Source organism: Glandiceps talaboti, chromosome 18, assembly GCF_964340395.1.
Source record: "Glandiceps talaboti chromosome 18, keGlaTala1.1, whole genome shotgun sequence".
In the NCBI taxonomy this organism is placed as follows: domain Eukaryota; kingdom Metazoa; phylum Hemichordata; class Enteropneusta; family Spengelidae; genus Glandiceps; species Glandiceps talaboti.
The window spans coordinates 5,252,974-5,260,052 of record NC_135566.1 but is presented as its reverse complement, the minus strand read 5'-3'; the positions used below and the strand labels follow the sequence as shown (position 1 = coordinate 5,260,052).

The window sequence follows — 7,079 nt, the reverse complement described above, 5'->3', positions numbered from 1 at the left end:
TTTTCAGTTCATGGATGTTACTTTCTCTCCATTACCCAACATGTGAAAGACATATCTATTTATCAGTATAGTATGAACCAGGTATGTTTATGCTAAAAACTTGAAAGATAAAATGATCTTTGCTCCAAAAATGTTATAAATAGTATGATGTCTGGGTTACATCCATAAAACAAAAATAAAATTTTACTTTTTTTAAAAAGTTACCCTAAGGCCTAAAAAAAACAACTGTTTGGTTCCGGTTACCCAACCCCCACCCACAGGGGGCAGCGGGCATGTAACTGATTGATCGATCGGCTGATTGATTGAATGATCAATTTTTGTGGTGCAATATAACATTTTGTGTGTGATATTGATCAATTCACTCATTGAGTTTTAAAACTATCTCTTTTTCTTTCCCTGGTTACTTTGCTCTCAGCTATATCTCAGACCACTAGCAGTCTGAGGCTGTATGTAATTCTCTCTTTTCTTTATTGACTAAATAAAAACGCCTTGTCCATTCTTCTCATCTTATCTGAATTAAAACATTCCTAATCTTATAATTGGCGAGAGATCACTTACATTAACAGTTTGCTTTATCTCTCATCTGCTGGGAGATTATCACACTGGACAAACATTCGATCATATATATGCATGAAAAAAAATAGTAAAATCGTAAAAATTGTGTCTCACGAGAACTAGTGGATGCAGAAACTGCCATCAACTTAAAAAGACACTCTAAAACTGTTCTTCCAATCTGTAATGGCTGTACATCTGACAGGAAGAAATAAACAACACAGAGACCATTTGGAAAGCCTGAACTCAAGTAGACACTCACACAGAAAAAAAACATAATACAACAAAATAAAAAATCTACCTACCCCCACCTATTCTAAAATTGAGCGTGAGCGTAACCGGAACCGGAAGCACACAGTTTTTTTTTTATTAGGCCTAATCCCTCTAACTGTATATGAAATTATACAAGTATTCACCAACCTATTTTAAGCCGAAGTTGAAAACAAAAGATGTGTGATGTTAGTGCTTCATACCTGTAGAGGGCGTTTTGGGGGCGCCATGTTCGAAAACGTCAACATCGCATCTACGATATGGCGTCAAGGAATCTTGAAGCGTCAGTTATTGATCAGTCCACAATTTCTTTACACTCTGTACATAACCTAAAGGAAGAATTAAGGGTCTTGAAAGCTGTTGGCGGTAATATCAAACCCATCAACCTTCTGGTAAGTCTGGCAACATAACTATATACATTCTGTCATGTCTGTCCAGCTTGCACTCGCACTGCAGACGAAGTTAGGATTCTGTCTTCTGACATTGTCCATGTTTTGGTGTACAACTACAAGAGACAACGTCAGAATCGAGTCCCGACTTACTCCGTCTGCAAGCTGGACTTTTGTTCCTGCACAGCTAATACTTTTTTCCGCTGTATTTAGGCTCAATACATGTATGTTTCAAACATATTTAGACACGATGGGATAAGTCCCCTTTGTTTTATATGCATGGATCTACTAGTAGTATCTCAATAATAGATCTATAGTTTATGAACACTCTCTTTGTACAAGATTATCATCAGTACATGTACTGCAATGGTTTCTTTTTGTTCTCTGCATAGGTGTATGCAGTACAAAGGTACCAGGTTGATGGCAATTTTTCAGCTGAAACGGGTCTGAGCCATGATGTAGGAAGTGATGGTTATGACATCACGCTCACTGATGGCACACACCTCATCAAATGTCTGCTTGCTCCAAAATTAAATACTTATGTCCAAAAGAATAAGGTACTGTTAATTACTTTGTTACTCTGAATAAGGTACTGTTAATTACTTTGTTACTCTGAATAGGGTACTGTTAATTACTTTGTTATTCTGAATAAGGTACTGTTAATTACTTTGTTATTCTGAATAAGGTACTGTTAATTACTTTGTTACTCTGAAGAGAACACGTTTATAATATCTTCTACAAAACTCACACAGTTATAGTTTGTTATTAGAGAAGGCAAGCATCAACAGTTATGAAAATTATATGATACAGTCATACCTCTAGGTTTCTGTAAGTAATAATAACTTTGAGTGAAAAAATATTATAAACACAGCTTGTGCTGCTTCAGAACTACTTTTATGTTTTAGGCGAGAAGGAAGTTTTGTAGACTTGAGATTTTTTGATATATTTTGCCAATGTAATTCAAAGTGATATGTATATTTTTTTCTATTTAGCTGCATGCAGGATGTGTGGTTAGATTACTGGACTGTAAACTACATTATAATGAAATGAGTTTGAAAGCTGAAAGTTACCTGATACTAGAAGAATTAGAGTACTTACCGATTGAAACACCACATATACAGAATGGTAGGTCTTGTCTTCAATTTGTTCTATAATTGTAATGAGAAGATAGCATTGTAAAACAAGGGGTAATGTCATGGATTGGGGACATTGCCCTGGGTAGCCTCAGTCGGCTGTGTACCTGTCTAGTATTGGGGAGATCTTGGGAAATGTTGAGACACTGATCCAGGATTGAAAATTAGCCCTTCAAGCAGTTATTACTTGTTTTGTAAACTAAATAGAAAGTGAATTAAAACTCTTTCTGGATGTCTTGATTATTTCCCTAGTGGATCAACTGTTGTTCTGGCCTGGTGCAAGTGATCTGGAAAAGTCAAATCAACCATTGGCAGTAAGTAGGGAATACTACCTACCACTCTGGAATGATAATGATCCATACGGAGAACAATGGGAAAATGAAGGTGGGAATAACATACATTTCTAAGTAGCTGTTTAGTTATTCTTTATTGTAATATACCCTATATGTGGTTAGATTTAGCAGTGTAAAGAAGATTTCTGTTTGTGTCAGCATCACAAATTTACATTCACATATGTGAAAGAAGTAAAATTTGCTGTTTTGCTATAAATGTAACTTTGAAGCGTTGTGCCGTCTAAGCTGACATGCCACTGACAATCAACACAGCAATTTGAAGTGATGCACCAACATCTGGTTTTCCCCTCTCCCTCGCTAATGTAAGTGGTGAGTCACTGAAAAACCAAGGTTTTATCAAATTGAAATCACATGATATCTATTGTCCCAGCGTACAGTGGAAGAAGGTTTAGTACACTAGTAATTTTCAAAGTGTAGACTCTTCAGATATCTTTGAGTACATGTTTCAGTGTTTTTACTAAGGTTAGGGAACCCTGGTTACAGAAAGGGGGAATATAGTAAAACTGGCATAGTTTCTAATAGATTGTACCATAATTTTGGAGGGGAACCCTGGTAAAATGACTTAGGAACTCGGATAGATTTTACCTGCTTAACAAAAACACTGTTGTTTCAATAATCATAACATTACCAAAATATTCATTTAATTTCAGTGAAACCAGTCAAAATATCCAGTCAAGTTATTCCGTCCATTACCAAGATTAGTAAGGTTGTTGAAAGATGGCAACGTGGTCATCTACACAAACCACATCCACCAATCCTAGGCAGGATACTTAGTGTGGCTAGACTTCATTATTATGGTAAAGCTGATAAATTTAGGGAAAAGTGGCCATATCAGGTAAGGAGAGTGTTTACATGGTCAATATTATATTGAGTTCATATTCATTTTTCCAAGAAATATAGAATGTAGAAAACAAGATTATATACCAACAAATACAACGTAATTAAAAACTGGAGAAAAAGACTCAGTGCTTGTTGACTAGCAAGCTACAATGTAATCAAGTCTAACTCCTGCAAACATTAAAAAATACAGCTAAAATAAGTCAAAAGTTGTTTTCTATATAGAGAACAGAAATTACATTTTTTTTATCTATCTATATCATTATGTCATATCATGAGTTTAGATAAGTGTAACGGTCTGTCTGTCTGTCTCTGTCATTTGTTATTTACCTAGGCTCTGCTTAAAATGCATCTATATTGTATCTTGTGTGATTGTTAAATAATGCAGTATATCTGAACAGTATACCTCTGGTAACTATCTGTAATCTTGACATACAATATTGTCATTATCAGGTGTATTTAGACATAGCTGATAGTTCAGGGTGTCTACCGACTGTACTATGGACAAGACTGGCTCCAAAGTACTTCAATAGGTATGTATGATCACAAACTTCCTTGTCTGTGGTAGGATTCATTCTCTTGGCCAACAGAAGGAACAATTTACTCACTAAATGCAAGAAGAGTGTTTGGTATTATGGAAAATGTGTACCCAGCTAAAATACATGTTGTACTACCAAACGGTGACCAGAGTGACTTTAGAGTTTTCAATTACTACCAAACCAGAGTGACTATAGGGTTTTCAATTACTACCAAACCAGAGTGACTATAAGGTTTTCAATTACTACCAAACCAGAGTGACTATAGAGTTTTCAATTACTATCAAACCAGAGTGACTATAGAGTTTGTCTTGTTCTACTTTGACCCTCTAACATGAGTTAAAATGCTATTACAGGTACTGAGAATAAGTCAACCTTCTTGTTCTATTTTGACTATAATGTGAGATAAAATGCTTTTCAAGTACATGCACTGAGAGTTGTGATTTAAATCAGTTTCGTTCTATCTCTCAGCCTGACTGTTGGAAATGTGTTACTGGTTGAAAACTATGAGGTGAAGAGAAGATACAGTCTACACAGCAAAACAGTACTACACAACCCAGATGTGATTTTTTTAGAAGCTGAACTGAGTTTAAATTCTAGTCATCCTGAAGCAGTCATCAAAATCATCCAGCCATCGAACACATTAAATCATTTCGATTTACCAACAGTCAAGTACAAATTTCTAACTAGGAAACAGTTAAGGTAGGTTGGTACTTATATATGTAGGGATTGTCTTATTTTCTAAAAATCATTTCAGTGTCATTTTGGTCAAAATCAGTTTTCAATGTCCCCTCTACGACTTATTTGCACAATAAATGCTTTGTCACCATCAGCTATTTATGTAAAATTTTGTGTTCCAGGTAACTTTTTTGAGTGTTTTGATATTTTAGACATTAGACTAAAAACTGAGAAAGAAAAAATATCGCATTTTCCTATAATTTTGATCCATGAAGAAGTACTGCATTGTACTTGTAGACACAAGTTTCATGTGATTGAGAAATTGTCTTTGTGAAATGTTACATTTGATAATTTCAATTCACATCTGACATGTGGAAAGCAGACTTAGGTGTAGATAACTAACGTTTTGAAGGATCTGCTGCCTTTAATACATTGTATTAATGCGATTGTACTTTCACTGCATTCAGTGGTGCCCCAGACCAGTTGATATGTGATGTGTGTGGCATTGTTACATTTGTTGGAAGATGGCATAGGACAAGGAATGTTAGGAAAGGTAAACATCATTTTAACTATTTGTATTATTATAATAATGCTATAACAATAATACTAACTCGTATATAGCACTTTCCCACAATGCCCTTTATAATTATTGCCCCAAACAGGAATCTGTAACATCTCTTAGTCTTTGACTCTATATTTTCTCAACTTTCTGAGGAGCATACAATCTCATTTGGAGCCTCTGTAAGACACATAGGATTAAAGCCCTGCTTAGCAACCTTTATCCTACCAGGTCCCCAATTATACAGCAGGGTTTACTGGGACATAATCATGGTTCAAATCTTGCACAAGGACTTTAGCTATTGAAAACAAAGAAGCTGAAAGCCATAACCTGCAGATTCCAACCAGTAACTCTATTAAACCATTAACCATCATAACTCATAACCAATAATGGGTATCACCTTTAAACTTCACCAGCTGCAACTGGAATACTTTTTTGTTAGAATTGAATCACCTGTGGACAAAAATGTATCTGTGCCACTGTACACATAGTATGGTACGATAAATTCAATCAAATTGATTTTTTGGTCCACACCCAAAAATCAGTATCCCAATGCAAGCATGATTTCAACCAGTTGCTGTACTAGTTATAGATACAATCGACCCCTAATTAACACATACAATGTCTAATTATTGGTATTTTAACAATTTTCTTTGAATATATTGTTGGTTGTCTGATAACAAAAATAGTACCCCAGTTAAAGTTAGTGCAGCAGTCAATAGTGTTTCATAACAGCATTACTAGTATCTTTGTGCTCACATTCACTTTTATGACTATTCTTTTACTTCAACTCATAGGACCTCAGAGTGATTCTTTTTGGTGCAGTAGATGGCTTCACATAGTTGACCATAGCAGTGACAAACCAATCATTCTAGAAATATTTAGTACATCACAGGTAAACTTTATTGCTAACTGAATCAAACTTTTATGCATTGTTCAAGTTCTGTGATCAAGTGCAATGCATCATGGGTATGCTTATGTTTTGAGATGTTTACAAAGAAGAGTTTAACACTAAAATTCAAAAGTTTTGCATTTTAATAATGCATCATGTGTTATCTCAAAGTATATCTTGGTGTTCTCTTGTACTGATTTGCTTCTCTTTCTGGCCCCCGCTACTCAGCTGAGCATAGTAGCCATCCAAGTCACATGTTGGGTCCCCACACAACAGAATTTTACTAAGCAGCTTTGAATTATAACTCATAATTTTAAAAAACATGCAGATTTCACACTTTTAATAGTTTCAACATTTGTTTGTAAACATCCCAAAAAGACATGTGCACAGATGTGCAGCGTACGACCACTGAGCATTAAACCGACTTTAGGAAGTGTTGCTCCAATAACTTCTACTTGTAAAATTTCAATGATTTTTGGAAAGTGAACCAAATTGATAATATAAATTAGAAATGAGGTCATCATGAAAGTTTTCCAGCTAACTAACTTTTGAATGGAAAATGAAATGTCCATACGAATAGAATAAAACAAAGCAAAAAATGATAGCTGAAAAAATAGAAACTGAATAGTACTTGCTGTGACAGTGTAAGATTTTCATAATGGTTTTATTGAAAGAGCAGGAAAAGAACAACTGATCTGTGTAATAAAAATTCAGGGTCATCTTGCTTGGTTTTTAGCTATAGCTCAATTTATAATCACTAACTGTCACTTAAATGCAAACGTTATCATTGGAATCAATGTGTGTGGACATCCATCCAAATCATGTCACAAACAGAATGTTGTCATATGTCTAATACAGAGGGAGTACCAAAACTTCTTGT

At 35.0% G+C, this 7,079-nt stretch overlaps 1 long non-coding RNA gene across 1 annotated transcript; it reads left to right on the top strand.

Moving 5' to 3' along the window:
• The first annotated feature begins 4,682 nt into the window (after window positions 1-4,682).
• Window positions 4,683-6,202, top strand: LOC144448908 (uncharacterized). Its single transcript, XR_013482146.1, has 3 exons — window positions 4,683-4,772; window positions 5,216-5,301; window positions 6,105-6,202. It is a non-coding gene; the product is annotated as an uncharacterized LOC144448908 (long non-coding RNA).
• The last annotated feature ends 877 nt before the right edge of the window (window positions 6,203-7,079 follow it).